The 18,157-nt window shown below is 39.2% G+C and overlaps 1 protein-coding gene across 1 annotated transcript in view; it reads right to left on the bottom strand.

The window, feature by feature from the left end:
* tafa3b (TAFA chemokine like family member 3b) overlaps positions 1-17,756 on the bottom strand; it is a 116,708-nt gene extending 98,952 nt beyond the window's left edge. The window contains exon 1 of the mRNA XM_060881556.1: positions 17,242-17,756. The gene's annotated coding sequence lies outside the window, so the exon portion shown is untranslated. The remainder of the gene's footprint in view (positions 1-17,241) is intronic.
* Between the last annotated feature and the right edge of the window lie 401 nt (positions 17,757-18,157).

The raw sequence follows: 18,157 nt of genomic DNA, 5'->3' as shown, positions 1-18,157 counted from the left end.
GTAACAAGGAGCCTTTAAGCAACTTATAAGTATGAGTATCAAAGGCATTTCTGTATTCATTATAGTTTTATCATAAATGTGTTCATGTTAAAGCTATGAAATGCACAATGATGGAGGCCAGAGCATAAAACCCCAAATTATGGCATATTTGTCTTGAACCTGTTGGGTTGGGCATTTGATTCCTGCCTCTACTCTGTGTGTATGGAGTTTGTATGTCTTCTAGATGCTCTAGTTTCCTTCCCCAGTCTAAAGACATGCCTGGTAGTCTGATTTGCATCTCTAAATTGGGATAAGGGATAGTCTCCCTGCGGCCCCGTGTAGGATAAGCACTACAGCATGTCAATTACTAAATTGGGAGAATAGCTGGGTTAAGGTGTGGATCACGGCAATGCATTTTATGAGTTGGTGACCTAGTCTATGACTGACAGCAGATCATGTGTGTATCCAGCTTGGAAGACTCTCTGGGACGGCGCTTCCATGTAGCAGAGTGAACAGCAAATTCACATTTCTGTTTTTTTTTTTTTCTCTCTCTCTCTACTTGCCTGCGGATCTTTGGGTGGGTGTAAGCTCACGTCAGTATCTAGTCAAAGAGAGCTTCACCACATGACAAGTCAGGAAATGAAAAAGAGCAAGGAGATACATGGTGGTTTTATCAAAGGGCTGCACACAAACAGGGCAGGCTGAAAGCATCGTGAGTTTGATACTGAATGCTCTGTCTCTCTCTCTCTCTCTCTCTCTCTCTCTCTCTCTCTCTCTCTCTCTCTCGCTCTCTCTACCCAAATTGTAGGAATGCAGTGAGAGCATAAACACAATATAGTGTGCTTATCCCACCCACAAACATGCATGTGCACACACACACACACACACACACACACACACACGCACACACACACAGTATGGAAATCAAAAGCTGCACTGACATGATATGTAAGAGCCCAGGTTGTTTTACCTGTCATTTTCAGAATATCTGAACGACATTAAAGCTAAAGAAGAGCTTCAAAGCCGCAGCAGTAAATCACAAGCGCCACTGGGGGCAGTTCAGGGAAGTCATTACTCAGCACATCTACTGAGAGCAGTTTCTGCTGGGAACTGACGATCTAATAGCAGTTCTGAACGGTTCCTTGTGACTGACGCCATGGGAGGTTCTGTGTAAATTAAAAAGTTCTCTGGGGGGAAAGAGATCATTCTTTATCGAGGGGGAGAAAGAGGAAGACATTAGAGCACTTGAAACTAGCTGCATACATCTTCAGAGCTTGAAAGAACACTAGTTCGAAACAAACCTTCAAATACAATTACATTTTGTTGCCCTGTTGCCTTCTGTGGGGAAAAATTCAGAAGAAACTCATGGATGCAATTATTCATGGTAGTCCCTGGATCCCACTTTGAGTATCATGGTGTAGAGGAATGATACCAATAACCATTAAAATATTAAAACTACGACGGAGATGTTCAGCTGGTGCTCAATCATAATGCCGATGAGGCAGAACCTCAACATTTATATCAGCTGTTTAACAAATATTAATCTTCATAAAGTCATTTCTGACAACTCCATGCATTTGAAATTGTAGTGAAATACTAATAACCCTTTTTTGCCCCATTTTCAGCATATGTTCTGACCCATGTGCTGGACAGGACAGTTATTGGTGAACAGTATTGTCAGATTGTGTTAGTTTAAAATACTCAACTTCCAAGATCTGGTTTAATAGAAAATATGAAATCAGAATTAAAAGTAATACATTTCTTCAGGCAGCGAGTCTACGATGCACAGAACCGTAAGATACATTGCAAATACAGGGTAAAGGAAAGGAGATTGCGGAGCTGATTGTTGTACTAGCTCGTTGTGCTAGATCATTTCAGGTATTGTTGTTTTAGATGTACAGTAGTTGGCCTGATGAAACTTGTCAACCCTGGATAACGATATTAGCTTGAACAGCGTTAAATATACGTCTAAATACACTCAAAAACAAGCTGCGAAACTGTACACTGGGTGGCTGTAATTGCCCATTACAGAATTACTCTAAAAATTCACCACATAGTAGCCTATAGTATAATTCGATAAGTACGATAGACTTTCAAGTTAAATTATTTTGAGGCTGTCATCATAAATGGTGGCCCGCCCCTCCAAAATCTATATATAGATATGAGCTACTGCTGGATACACTATATAATAGTAACTGTGGTATAATTAAAGTTTGCAAACTATGCTTTTGTTTTACTGAGGCTAATTTTCAGAAGTTTAATCCAAGTGTATACAGCCCAAGAATTGTGATCCATGAATCATTAATATAAGGCTCCCAGCAGCACTCTATCAGTGTAAATATCTCCTCATTAAAATGTGTATGAGCCCGAGTTCGAGTGGCCATTGTACTCTGTAACACTCTTCTTACTGACACTGTTAATGCTACACTCCCATTATCCTTGAAGGGTCTTTCATTACAGAGACAAAGGTTCAATGACTCTTCATCACAAATTTGCTTCATTATAATCCGACTCAAGGTTGATAAGATGCCGTGTACACCACCCACATGGATGTCACATATTCTAGACTCTCCATGCTTATCGCACTAAGAGGACACTCTGGGAATCCGGCATTGTGGTGCATGAACCTAGCTCATTAATGCACTTGACAAGGCCAGGCAAATTCACTGCTTTTTTTTTTTTTTTTTTTAATCTGCACCAAGAAACAAATAGCAGGTCAACAGAACAAAATGAGGGTGAACAAATGTGTCTCATTAAACAGAGAAACTCATCAGCGACTTCAGTAACAAGGAGGTTCAATGAAACACACTTCTTGAAGCGTGCTTCGAACTGATTGGGGTTAGTAAGTATCGTTCCAATCAACACACTGGAATTTCTAAAGAATTCAGAATTATGTGAAAGCTTTAGCATGCTGGCGTGTCAGAGAGAAGACTAAGTGGATGCAAAGAGCACGTCCACATGCACAAAACACACACATTTATACATGTTATAATGTATAGCGACCTCGTCTAACAGTAAATTCCCAACTAAATTTACTACGAGTTACAGATAAAAATACCATCACAAAAAATTGTTCCAACTGAAAGCTCAAGGCAGAACAGGGGAGATCCAATATACGAAGCTCAAGAAAGTGTGGAGGAGATATCACAGCGATTAGGGCTGTGAAAAAAAAACATCTGGTAACCAGATTGTGCTATTCAGATCCCAGGACGAACAAAGTTTTGCTGTCAGGTGCTAAATCCTCCAACTGCTCAGCTGTATTTTTGAATTGTCTTCTGTTTGGTTTAGAATTTGTTTTAGATTAAATCATTTGACATAAAAATAGAGCAATGCTCTTAGTCCAGCAACCTGAAATATGTATTGGCAGTCGTAGTGTTTCCTCTTCCTCATCCATATGTGAATGCGTACAGCCTTGTTAATGAATTAAGAATTAATTACAAGTAATGGATTGTCATGTCTGGCTCGTAACCCTGCGCAGTAGGATACGAACCCACGATTTGAGTCAGATGCTGTTGAGTGAAATGTCAAAGAGGTCAGATGCTGCTGATGGGACATCATCATTCAAAAGTTGACCGTTAGACGCTTTTAGTGCAGGTCACCAACATGCAGTGAATAAAAAAAAATATCTCATCAAATTACTCAATTGCTTAATCCCTGAATGAGCTGCATAATAAACTTTATAACTGACACGTGAGCTTTAATTCCATACAAGATTTAATCTTTTATACCTTTTTCTCACCTCCTTATTTGCTCAAACAGGTAATGTTGAAAGCCTCAATATTCAGGCTAATGCACCATCAACACCATCATGCAAATCGTTTTATATGATGCTAACCGGCTGAGTCTTTGCTGACTTGTAATTTGAAAGTCTGTTTGCTTCTCTGTTAGATTGCTCATGAGACAAGAAGCTTTTGCTTTGTTTTTTTTAGGAGTTTACAAAAACCAAAGCATGATAGAGATTGTTGAATTTCTCCAATTAAATGCTGTTGTAACTGCAAAGAAATTAAGAAATGAATCATCAACCTGTCAGGAATATGATTCCCATCAGCCACTGCCTCTGTGTACCTGATCAGGACACTCAGGTCACATGACTGTTTGCACCCAATTCACATTTTGGTTTAATAAGCACTAGAATTTAATATACATTTGCATTTATGGCATTTGGTAGACACCCTCATCCAGAGCGACATACAAATGTGCTTTAGACATCTCGATCCATGAATATGTCGGGGGGGTTACGGTGGCTTAGTGGTTAGCACGTTCGCCTCACACCTCCAGGGTCGGGGTTCGATTCCCGCCTCCGCCTTGTGTGTGTGGAGTTTGCATGTTCTCCCTGTGCCTCGGGGGTTTCCTCCGGGTACTCCGGTTTCCTCCCCTGGACCAAAGACATGCATGGTAGGTTGATTGGCATCTCTGGAAAATTGTCCCTAGTGTGTGATTGCGTGAGTGAATGAGTGTGTGTGTGTGCCCTGCGATGGTTGGCACTCCGTCCAGGGTGTATCCTGCCTTGATGCCCAATGACACCTGAGATAGGCACAGGCTCCCCGTGACCCGAGGTAGTTCGGATAAGCGGTAGAAGATGAATGAATAAATGAATGAATATGTCGATAGTGGTTCTCTAGATCACGGGCTGAGAATGTCATGTCACGACAAACATGTCAGTCATGTTTGTATAGCACCCGTTGGGTGTGTCTCAGCTCAGTAGGTGTGAATCAGTATAGTGAGTACATGAGCTTGAGCACTTGGTAGGACTCAATACATGTTGGGACAATGATGAATCAATTTCCGGTCACTTGACTATGTACACGCCATATAAGCCATCACCAACAGTCATTAGACATAAACAGATATAGACAACATTGAAAAAAGTATAAAATCGCTAAAGCAATCATTTGAGAGCTAAAAGGACAAACATCCTCTATATTATGTAGTCAAAATTAGCTGAGAGTCTTCAGAAAATATGATGTTGTTTTCCAGTGAAGGAACAGAGTGAGAATCTATACACCCTGCTTTATGCAGTGCTTTGTGGGTTTTTTTAGGGAGAGAACATTCCAGTGTCCTCGAAGGATTTAGTGATTGAGAGAAGAAGAGCGAGAGAGAGAGAGAGAGAGAGAGAGAGAGAGAGAGACAAAGAGAGAGAGAGAGAGAGAGAGAGAGAGAGAGAGAGAGAGAGAGAGAGAGAGAGAGAGAGAGAGAGAGAGAGAGAGAGAGAGAGAGAGAGACAAAGAGAGAGAGAGAGAGAGAGAGAGAGAGAGAGACAAAGAGAGACAAAGAGAGAGAGAGAGAGAGAGAGAGAGAGAGAGAGAGATGAAGAGAGAGAGAGAGAGAGAGAGAGAGAGAGAGAGAGAGAGAGAGAGAGAGAGAGAGAGACAAAGAGAGACAAAGAGAGACAAAGAGAGACAAAGAGAGAGATTGAGCAGGCCGATACCCTGAGCAGTGCCCTGACTACTGAACTGGGCAGCTCCGCACTAAATTAGCACCAGAATCACTAAACCCATCATGAATATTTCCATAAAAATATTGAATGTGTTTCAACGTACAGTTTCCTTTCAGGACAAGTCAAGATGATGAATTTTGTAAATCACTGAGTGAGTGTGTACTCCATGAGGCTTCTTTGCTAAGATATTTCATGGCAGTCAAACATAGCAACAATTTGTTTGTGCCCCTGGACAGAGTGATCTAAGAAGAAATTAGCCTACAGGCTAGACAATGAAGGTAAAACAATGCAGTCATGTTGTGTTGAGAGAGGATAAGTTGTGACGTTTGGTATGAAGGTCAGTCAGTGTATCTGTATGTGTGTATGAGTTATACATTATATGCTAATTGGAGTTCAGCATTAGGGTTGGTTGATTATGCTCAGAGTAGCTTATTTAGCCTGTATCAGGCTTTCCCGAGCTTAGAACTCTGCCCGACACACACACACACACACACACACACACACACACACACACACACACACAATTGTATGCTGGAATAAAGATACAGAGATGCATCCAACTACAAAGTTTTAAAAGTAGGGCAACAGCTCATGTCTTATGCCCTACCTGCAACTTTTGCCTAAAGAACTTTCAACGTTAAAACAGCTACATAATCCTAAATGTAGATTTCACCATCTGTCCTAATACATCAAAACTGTGTATAAACAGCATACAACTGTGTCAAACCCCAATTTCTAAGCTCTAGCTTTAAACCTTAATTTCTCTAAACCTGCTAAAATCACAGCAATTCAAATATATCTTAGAAAACGGTCAGCAATGGATACGACTGATATCTTCAATTACATTTAACTAGCCTGGAAATTCGATTTACCTTAAGATGGAGCAGAGCGGCTCGATAGCCCATTTCCCTTAAAGGGCAGTCTCATAAGAGATCGTAGTTTGTGAATATTCTATCAATTGAAAATTGGCACAAACAGAACCTCATCAAACTTCACCTGGATCAGGAACTCCCTCTCCAAACCAGTTTAGATATTAATTGTATAAATATAGTTGTATAAAAGTTGTATAAATAAGATAAATGTAAGTTGCCCTGGATATAGGAGTCTGAAAAATGCCATACATGTAAATATAAACGTCTTACCACTGTTTATCTTTGTGCATCACCAAGCCACATATCCATAATGCGTTTCATTTTAAACTCTGCCTCATAATACTTGCTTACCCGTATTTACTTTTCATATTCCTCCACGATAGTGAATTTAACTCTTGTCTGATTGACTATGATTCTACTTGACGCTATGTATTTCCTTAAATAATGTTTACGTTTAAATCATAACACCTCCAGACTTTCTCATTACACACATGCAAATAACAGATGGTTCGAAAAATTACACACTACTCTCTCGACACATCTTCTTGCCACCGACCCCCTTGTCACACCTCAGCTCTAACACTTTAATGCTCTGACCATCACCCAACTGTCACCCGTTTCAAATAAAAAGCCACAAAGAAGACTTCTTTCACATAGATAGATACGAATGCAGGTTCATCTCAACCAGGCTTCCTCTGGGCCACAAAAGAGTTTCTTTTACGCTTGTATACATTTCCTCTGCTGCACTTCACACCCCTCGTTCTTTTCCTCAATGCCACGGCAATCTAGAGATCTACTGGACCAAACCATGCTGACATTTATTACAGCGAAAAGAGCAGCATGTCAAAAAGAGCCGAGTGCCTCCATCACCGCCCTCGAAGTAACAATACTGAGATAGAAACTCCTAGAATACTCTGTGAGAGTCAAGATTTTCATTTGCGGCGTTTCAAAATATTATTAACATCCTGTACTAAATGATTCTAATTAAATCCTGGTTGAAAACTATAACATACTGTATAATAACACATTCTACATGCTCTCTGGTAGACACATGATTAAAGAACATTACTAGGTTATGCTTACGTCATTAATCTGCGTAAAAATAGGAAAACGGGGTCACAAACAGAAATGAGCCATTAGTGTAATAGTAAGGAATAATAGAAGAGGAATTTTGAGCCATTCATAGCTGAGTAAGAGAGGGTCCATTATTCAAAATGAGCTTAAAATACTAAGTATATATTTTTCTGCTCAGTAACATGTATGGTCGCTTATGAGAATCCCTCTACGAATGCAAGCCTGTAATGTAATATTAATTAATATGTGCAAATCAGAACTTTAAATAAAGGGATATTGCGTACAGTATCATGACAGTTGGTTTTATATTTGCTATTCGTCGCACTAATATAGTTTCACTATGTGTCTTTAACATAAACCTAATAATCTACACTTCTCTACAAATCTACTGCCTTCTCTTGTATTTAATCAGCATTATACTCAGTCCTCAATTCTGCATACGCTTCTGGCAGTCAGTATGAAGTCCGAACTTGTCATGTCTATCAAGAACATCTAGCACATGCAAAAAAAAAAAAAAAAAGCTCACCCACACATTGCACACATTGTTGCACAGTAATGTCCTTTATACGCTTATTCTTTCTTTAATGGGCCACGATTTGTATAAGCAAACTTATCTAATTGCAGTGAAATTAGTGCTCTTCATTTGAGATTGTAATAAATTAACTGTAGTGTTACGCCTCCAATACATGTGACATTAACCTTCAGGTACTAACTCATATCTTTATGTCTTCCATTGTGAGATCATTAAACAAATTACGATTGTTCCAGCATCACATTTGCTGGTTTTTCCGCTTGAGCAGCAGATACAGCATATCAGCATTCCCCATCCTCCGTCTATTTTACTCACTTACACCATTTTTGACTCTTCATCTCTTCCCTTGTCTTTCTTTGCCCTGATTTTTCACCTCACTTCCTTCTCCATTTCCACTTCTCCGTCTCACCCCGTGCTGCCGGAGTGATTGTAATGTCCGAAAAAGTGATTGCAACCTTAAAATGCTGTATCTATTTCAGCAGACATCTTCTACAGCACTGAGCTGATGCTCGCAGGATGTGTCCAGGTTCAAGAGGATGTTACAGAGCATAGTAATTTTTTTAAGCAAGAGCTTGCTGAAGCCTCCATCTCAGCAGCTCAGCATTCTACCGGCTTTACCGGCTTTCAACTCATGCAACTTCAGAGTGACTTTGCAAGGAAGAAGGAGAGAGAGACCAAGAGAGAGAGAGAGTAGGAGAGAGAGTGAGTGAGAGAGAATAGTAAAAGTTTGCACCCCCTATGGTTTTAAAATGAAAAAAAAGAAAGAAAATGTGAAAGAAGATCACTAAATGAATTTGCACTGTATTACCATATTTTCATGCAAAAGATTCATTTGAATATTTCTGACTCTATGTTCTTCCTTTACTTGCAGTATATTAAATGTGGTATTACATGTGAAAGGTTTTAACAAAGACCTATTGGAGTTGCTTATTTTCTGAGACCTAGTGGAGGTGCAGAGGGTAGTGCTGCTCTCTCACACCTCCAGACCTCCAGAGTACTGGTTCAATCCTGATATCAGAAGTTCAACATGTTTTCCTCATGTCCTCAAGGCTTTCTTCCAAGTGCATGGATTTCTTCGCATAGCCTAAAAACATGCCGGTAGGAGGTCTAGCTACTCTGATTTTGCTCGTTGGTGTGAAAGAGTGTGCAAATGTATTGGTATATCCAGGGTGGGATCCAGCAAGAAAAGGACAAAGCAGTTACTCTATATAGTGTGATATATAGCAAATGTCAAGCAAACTGGAATGTGGAATCCAGCCAGCGCAGTATACTGTAATAAATACAGAATTTGTACTATAATAAAAGCAGGATGTTGCATAGGTGATGCTGTTTAAAAGAAAGCATGTTAAGATTTATTCCACTGAATTTCATTGCCACTCTGTAAAAAAAAGTGTGTATATATCGGAATCAACAGGGTTTCCTGCGTGATATATCCCGTCAGAAAAGATTTTTAAATTGTGTAAACGAATGAGGACATCAGCCACTTATGAAAAGGCCACAGATTGAGGGTGTGAACTGATTCTGACATTAGTGAAATGTCGTGCAGCATCACGGTTAACACCACCATAATCACACAAATACAGCGTGAACCTTGCAGCGTGAACGAACGGCACGAAAGAGATGCAGAAAGAGAGCGAGAGATAAAAAGCTACTTAAAGGTCATTGTCCATTTTACACTGCTTTACAGAGTGTCAAAATGTCTTCTTTCAAGCCTGCTTGGTGAGAATGGTTATTGAAATGTTAACTCCGTGGGAAATTCTGCAGAATAATGTATTCCATGAGGTCATGCTGTATTCCTGGAAACTCTCGGATCATGACAATTTAGAACAGTTCAAGCAGAAGCATTTCTCAAGCATTTTAGTCACTCATCTCACAGAACAGATGTGTTTCCAGGAGCACAGTGGGAACCAGTATACACTGTGTTCACTTCTCATGTCACAAATTTGCCCTAGATCCATTTATATTCTGTTAAAATTAGTGTTCCTAATCAATTCAATGCATGCTTTAACTCCATTTCCGATTATAATCTAACCTCGGAAAGTCATTTATTTTATGTTTTTTTTATGCTATGTACCTCTAACTAATTTGAAGACCAGATGGATTGATAGGTGAGACAATGGATGCATGGATAGTTAGCAGAGGAAGTGAGATGAGAGATCTATAGATAGATGGATAAAAAAAGGAATGAAAGGTTAATTAACAGATTAAATGTGGATTTGTTATTCTGTGTGGGGAGCGCATTTATTTTTGATTCTCATTTCTTGGGTTTACTTCTACTATAATAGCAAAGCATCACTGCAAATCACTACAAAGTCCTTTAGGCTGATCATTTCTATCCTAAAGACCAAGACGACCAAGACAACCCCTCCCCATCCATAAGTTTGATAAGAATATTTAATATCGTATTCATTAATCCAAAAACGTTTCACCTGTTTGTAGGTATATATTATGTATGTATAAAGAACTGTCTTTTTTTCACATCCATTGTTTGATATGTGAATCTGTATGCAGCGGGACCAACGTATTTAAACCAGGTCAACATTAAGATGCATGCATTATACATCAACATCCGTGCCTGAAACTGAGCACGCTGTCCAATCAAACTTACATGATTACACAATATATCAATTTACACAGTACACAGAAACTTTCCCAGTAAGAAATGACAGAACTGTAAGTGGTTTGAATGACAGAATTGGGTAATGCCTAACTGGCTATACTTTAAAAATTAGGAAAAATATTAGGGACTTGGAAACACTTGACTTCAGAAAGATAACAAACACAAATGCTTTTTCCTAAGTGTTTTACAGTGAGTATGTAAAGTATTTATATAATGCATAACAGTTTTCTGTCTGTGAGACTGTGTGCTGAGCCATACCGGCTACTGACAGTTAAACAGATTTATTTTGTAATATGATGGACGGCTGTATATTTGGATCCCACTCAATGGTTAGAAACACAAGACTGACTTGGGTAAATGGTGGAGAACCACTTTTTTTTCATTAATAAGCCTAACAGGATTAGTAAGTGTTTTGTTTTGTTTTTACAATGAATCACTGAAACAAACACCTGTAGACAGGGCGAGTCTTCAAGGATTCAGACGAGTAACCAATGTTTAAGTGCTGCCTGATAAACTGATAAGGGAGCTGAAGCCTGCAGGTGTAGAGTAGAGCAGGAATTCCCAGTGAGACTCTTTCAGGATTATTATCTCTCTCTGTCCTCTGCTGAGAGAAAAAGGATGGCAGAACTGCTCCAGGACTTTTTAACAATGGAGGCGATAAGTGGAGGAGAGGAGAGAAGAGAAGAGAAGAGAAGAGAAGAGAAGAGAAGAGAAGAGAAGAGAAGAGAAGGGTTTTCAACCAGTGATGCTCTAGTTTAGCAGTCAGCATTGCAACCTATCTCAAGTATCCTTGAGTTTGACAAAGGATTGAATATTTCATGTATTTCATCACTCATACACTTCCTCATTCATGTACATGACAGAACGATGGGATAATTGCATGAAAAAGCAGGTGTACAGAAGTTACGAATAAAGTGAACGGAGAGTTGTATAGACATACCAATAAGCCACTATTTTGTCTTCTTAAAAAAACTAATAAAAACCGTATTTATAACCTTCACACAGAGTTTAACAGCAGTCATGTAAACAAGATAAGTGGTTGAATTGCAGTGGTGCCAGACTGACCCCAAGCTCCTGACATTACCAGCTCCTCTGTTCCAAACCAGTGGTTGTTTTTTTTTTTTGGAACAGAACCAATTTTGTCAGCCAAGAACCATTTTTATTCACAAAAGAAAAGCATAAAAAGGTTCAAGCTCTTGGCACTGACTCCGGTACAAATATCAGCACCTTTTTGGACAGAAAGCACTTTACAGAAAACTGTACATGTCTAGCTACAGGTTCTACCTGAACCGACAGTACGAGGTTTGAATGAATATGAGAAAAGCTCAAGGCCCTCATCAACACACTTCAATATATATATTCACACATACACACACACACACACACAGAGTTGTACACAACAGAGGTATTCAGATGCTCTGTCTTCGTTAATGTCTTTGATGGATTAATCACCTAACAGCCGATCAATTACAGGATAATGGGTGAGCGGAGGTCTGTTAGACATTAATCCTCCCTCCCAGACAGCTCTCAGCGGTTTAAAAGTAGCTGAAACTCAACACCGTGTGGCACAAATGCACACACACACACACACACACACACAGTGACACACGGCCCAGCACCATTCCCATGATGCCTGACCATTCACCTTTAGCCATCAGCAGTTCCCACAAATAACCACACAGTAATAATATAACTGCACACACACACACACACACACAAAAAGGGAGGGACGGACTACTCTAATTAATCAGACAGGAATATAATCAGTGGGGCAAAAGGATCCAGAAGCTTTTAGTGCTGGGGCCAATAACTAAATGCTCCAAAAATAACCAAGTATCTCAGTATACCTCAGTAACCTATAATGAAAAAAACAGTTGACTTGTCATAAAATGTTAATTAAAATAGAGAATAAAAAGACAACAAGGAGGTAAACCTTGTTGTAAAAGGGACAGAAAGAGATAAAGAGTGAAAGCTGTATTGCGAATGGAAAGCAGCACTGTCAGGCAATTAGACACATAAGGAATAAGGGAAGGATGTAAAGACATGAAATAAATAGGCTTTCATCAGAGGTTTTGAAAATACACCCTGATACTTAAAGGTCTGAAATTAGTTCACTTCTCCACAAGCTCTTTTGTGCAAGTTACCAAACATAATTAGGTGTCTAATTCTCTTTCTCTCTCTCTCTACCATTCTTTTCCTGTCTCTCTCTTATTATGAGTCGGGCTTCCTGCTGCTAGAGTGATTAGTAAATCACCATCATGAGCTCGTTGTAAACTCAGTCTAATTACACTACACTGTTCTTGAGCGTTGGCAGAAGACCTCGGTTGCAGACTGCAGCGAAACGCTCTCTGCCATGTGCATACTGTCATAACATATATGGCACAGAATTAAACAAACGGATATAAGGGAGGATTTTTTTGAGCCATTAATATTTTTTTTCTATTTTAAGATGATTTTTATAGTATATCAGAGCCCTTTGTATCTGTAGATGCACACTCCTGATCCAATAACGAGACAAAGCAGCCTTTAATTGTTACATATACTGAACATTACACATGGTCAAACTCTTTTCTTCTTGGATCCCAGCTTGTGTGTCCCCCACATGATACAGTACCCCGGAGCTGAGAAAGAGGCCTTGCTCAAGGACCCAACATCGGCAGTTTAGCAGTAACTGACCTTCTGATCAGTAACCCAGAGCATTATCTAGTGAGCCACCACTACATTACAGAAACGATGCAGAAGAAAGGCAAACAGCTATACTGCACAAATACGGATCAAAACATAATCAGGTACATTAAATATGACCCTGATGCCAATACATCTCCGATGCTAATATGAATATTGTATTGCTCATGTTTGTCATTTAGTTTGTCACTTCTGGGTAGTTTACTAGAATATATGATATTGACATTTGTCAATGAAAAAAACATGAAAACTGAAAATGTTGCTTTCTGTAAGTTAGATTTGTTAGCAGGTTAGCTGTGCAAGTTATATAACTGTACTACATACATACACCCACCAGAATGCTTATATATCTGTAAAGCTTTTTTAAATAGTGAATGAAAGAACACACTAAATGAATGAACACACTAATCAGTTTGTAAATCGGTTGTACTAGCTAACTGTAACTGTAGCTAACTAACTGTACTAGCTAAAAGCAGTCATCATAGATGCCAATGATCTTTGCTACTTCCTTTGAAGCTTAATTTTTTTTTTCTTTATATCTTATTTACATATATTGACTGTAAGGTATATGACACATATGAAAAGTTTTTCACAAAATTTCCATTTTCCATTTTTTCGAGTCATTACAGAAAGGAACTAAAGATGTGTATGGAGGAATGAAAGAATTGAACCGTGTGTGCTATAAAATTTTGCTGAGGAATCATTCGAGCCAATTGTTTGTAAGTAAGTTGACAAAATCTCAACTTATCCACTGTCGTACTGTTACTTCGCCGCTGTAGCTCTATACATACAGTAGAAAATGAATAATCGTCTGCTGTTTTGTCGCTCGCTAACGTGAATACAGGGTCAGCTGTAAATGTATGCAAACAGTTGCTCTGTTCTGGATAATACCATTTAGATGCCATTATAAAGCCTTTAAATATAATGACAACCTGTTTCATTGGTGTACACAGAACTCCTGCAGCTCACGCCTGTGTATAAGGGTAAGCCATAACACATATAAGATATCACGTACGATTTGTAAACAGATACTTAAAGAAGATGTATTTGCATTCCAAACAAACTTTTTTTTTTCAAGAGACTTGCTATTACCTGCAGAATTACCCATTAACCAGAGATGAATTCCCCATTAAATAGCAAAGAAAAAATGTATCCCTTGCTATTATCATTAGTCTGAACAGTAAGCCTGGGGTTTATTAGAACTGTGGGAGTTCTGCCAGGCTTGTAGTCGATGTTTTGAATCACATAAGTGCATATTCCCTTTGGACTATTAAAGATTGCTTCCATGTACCATCAAAGTCTTAGTAAATGTGAATAGATGTAAGTTCATCTGTTTCTTCAAAAATAATCATCTATTCGGGTCCTGTGTAGTAATGAAACGTAAAGTTTGTCTAATTAATCAATCAGACCTGTTTGCGAGTTTGTGTGTGTGTGTGTGTGTGTGTGTGTGTGTGTGTGTGTGTGTGTGTGTGTGTGTGCAGTACCTCATTCTGGTTCCCAGCTTACTATAATTAGTGTACTGTATACAGTATAATGAGGATACCTTATAGTATAACATAACTAAGTATAATATTATTAGAGAAATACAACATAATGTACACAAATGCAGATACCATGATACCATGTTGTAAACAGGTACAAATACAGATACAATTATGACACATGCCTATTTTTAAATAAAGCTTACCACAAAGCCTTTTTTTCAAAGTGTATTCCGTGGAGTCATGCATCAGGACTGCAAGAATCTTGCAATGAAAAAGCTACACAAGAAGGAGGTTTTTGCTTTCATGTCGGCGCTGGTGAGGGACCACGAGCAGAAGGAGATGCAGGATGCATTTACCTGCAGAATCCTTAGTAACTTCTGTGGTTTACATTTGGCTAATAATTTGTTTACATTTTGGGAAATCGGTTATTTAGTATTGCAAGGAGGTACAAAGAAACATAATTAAGGCTTTAATAAAGCCGTCGTTCACAAATCTCTGTTTGAGATCAATTATGAACTCAAGTGCTATACTGTAGCTGAGGTTGAGGAAGTGAGGAAGTCACACACCATACTGACAGTTCATGCATTTCTACCTCTGTTATTTGTTTATTTATTTTATTTTATTTTTTTGCATTTAAGCCCTGCCCATTTTGAGTTTAGATACAGACACTGATATGTGAAGCACTAAACAGATACAGGTACATATTCAGATATAGATTGTGTCACTGCGTTACTGTTAATCTCATTACTAAGCTCATGATAATGTAAGCTCATCCAAACCCCTATAGAGAAACACCCATAATCCTGGGTGATATTAGTCAAAAACAATAACACACTGAAATATTTCATGATCTGTGAGATAACCTTTGGTGAGATCAGTGTAGTAAAGGCCAGTATCGTGATAGGATTTCACAAAGAATATATTGCACAGCATTGCCTAACACACTGAAAATCTCTACATAAGAGTAGGACAGATTTAGCGCTTTGACATGAAGAATCTAGCAGCATTCCAGTGAACATCTATTTCCCTGCATTAACGCACAGGTCAGATTCAATACATCCTGTCTGGATGAGTATTTCACTTCAGCAGCTTCAAAACCCTCAGCGACTCGTTCAGTCAATATGTGCAATGAGTGTGTGGAGACTGTGTGTGTATATGAGTGTACCTGTAATTGTTTGTTCTGTCCATCTGTTATACAGCAGAATTTTATTGGACACTCACAAATAAAAATCCAGCTAAAGGCTTACCACATGTGTGCCTAGCTTGACTTTAATAATTTAGTTTAATGCTACTGGTAGCATTTAGCTGTGCAGACTACTATGAACTAACGCCTGTCAAATAAATGACCCAAAAACTAGCAGCTCTTCCTGTGGCGTTTACCATCTTCTATTACTGGTGTCCTATCTCAAGCCGTCTCTTGAGATGTCATTTTCACAGGCTTTAAAAAATTATTAGTCTCGTAGCCTATATCTGTCAAAAACTTCACTCTGTAAATTAGAAGTCTATCCGCATGTCTCATAATGCTCTATAGTTGTTGAGCGTAGCATGAGACAAGTGATGTCTGACGACAGAGACGAGGGATTTCAAGAGGATGAGAGGAACTGCAGCATTCAAGAAAAAACAGCAAACGCCCCAGTGTAGAGTCCCAGAGATAAAATCTACAGTGCTGAATTAACACCTAGAGGTGTGGTGCATTCACTTGTACAGTGGGAAGTTAACACACACAAACATACACAGTTTTAACAAGCACTGTTAGCATTAACAGAAGCATGCATATGTTAATTAAACACTCGATGTAAGTCATTAAATGTGTTAGATTAACCATTAATCTAACACATTTAGATTAGTTAATTAACCATTAATTAATCAGCAATAGATGGTTACTTAGGTTAATGTTTTGTCCAGTCTTTTAAAATCTATAGTGATTATACTACAGTAAGCCTAACAGTTGTGTTAATTCATTAGTGAAAGTTAATCTCAGTGCACTATTACACCAGATTATTCCGTAATCTGATTATTGTTATCTCATCACTGTAGATTCTGCAGTCTTTTTATTTCAGGACATGAATAATTAAGTCATTGTAACAGCTAGAATGTTATAACACTGTGTATGATCATTCTTTGCTGTCCTTATTCAAGATTGTGGATGATTTTAATAACGGTGTTCATTCTGGGCTAAGAGAGATGCTTTTTTTTGACGCTATGAGGTGTTAATGGGGTCATGTAGATGTTAGTGATCTCGTGAGTACTGCACACTCCATCACACCCAATTTGCTCGTGGTGTAATATTTCATGTCCCCATTTTATAAGCCTATTTGTCACCAACAAGAGTATTTTTTTTAGGATATATTTCAGCCGCATGAAGTTTCAGTCATGCACGACATAAGATTTAGGGTCTATTACTAAAACTAGTGTTTTTATGGCTATCAGAGTGTTTTATATATACAGTTTACAAGTATTTTATGTAGAAGTAGAACATATATCCATATATATACATATGGAATTATCATGCAACATATTTCTTGGAAATGAAAAATGAAGCATTAAAAGGTTTTTACCTGTTGGCCCGGCGCTTGCGTTTATTCCAGGGAAAAGTCCGCTCTCATTGCTGTTCCATTACCGGACATAACGCGAGCGCTCGTATCCTCTGTCACGGGCCATGCGCACCGCGGCGCGCTTCACGATCTCAAGTCCTTCTGAAATTCACCCAGCAGTGCTTCGATTATAGTTTACCACCCAAATCAAGGAGAAACTGAACACTGTCCTGGCAGAGAAAAAAAATCCCTCCCAAAAAAGTCAGGGCTGCATTTAAAAGTTGCGTGTCAGCGCCGCGTTCTGCTCTACCTCTCCATGTCACAGCGCGCACGACGCGCCAAACTTCAGCGCTTTTTTCTGGCTTCTAGCGCTATTCCGGTACCGGTGCCAGAGCGCAAGCCCTCCAGCCACGAGCACTGCGTGTGCGTCCGCGGCGTCTCTGTGTTTTCTGGAAGAGGAAATATAAAGCGGAAGTGGTGTAACGGTATCGTGTCTGGCGCGTTCGAACCGGAGGAGAAGGTGGAAGGTCTGAAGTGAAGCTCTCCGTGCCACCGATTTCGCTCAATGCCGCTGTGAGCCCGAGTTCCCTGGTGATGACGGTGTTCTAGCGCCACCCAGCGGTGTCATCTTATTCAGCTGCCAGGGAAAGAGGCAGCAGTGTTACTCCTGATGCTTGGGCTGACTCATACCTACAGTATTCATTCACTCACAAGCCTGGGTACGAAGTAAAAGCTATATGTAGAGTATATGCAGGCCCGTATCCAGGACCACAATATTTACTGCAGGGCCACACTGCAGAAATCTGTCATAGTTAATAGGCTATATCACAATGCTGAATCAGCACTAGGCAACATCAAGTTAATCAATTTTGTATTTTCCATTATGTCTTGATGCTTGTGTTATCCACTCTCACTTACTCACTTTCAGTAACCGCTTTAT

Source organism: Tachysurus vachellii, chromosome 11, assembly GCF_030014155.1.
Source record: "Tachysurus vachellii isolate PV-2020 chromosome 11, HZAU_Pvac_v1, whole genome shotgun sequence".
Taxonomy (NCBI): domain Eukaryota; kingdom Metazoa; phylum Chordata; class Actinopteri; order Siluriformes; family Bagridae; genus Tachysurus; species Tachysurus vachellii.
The sequence above is the reverse complement of the archived record's forward strand: the minus strand, read 5'-3'. Positions and strand labels throughout refer to the sequence as shown.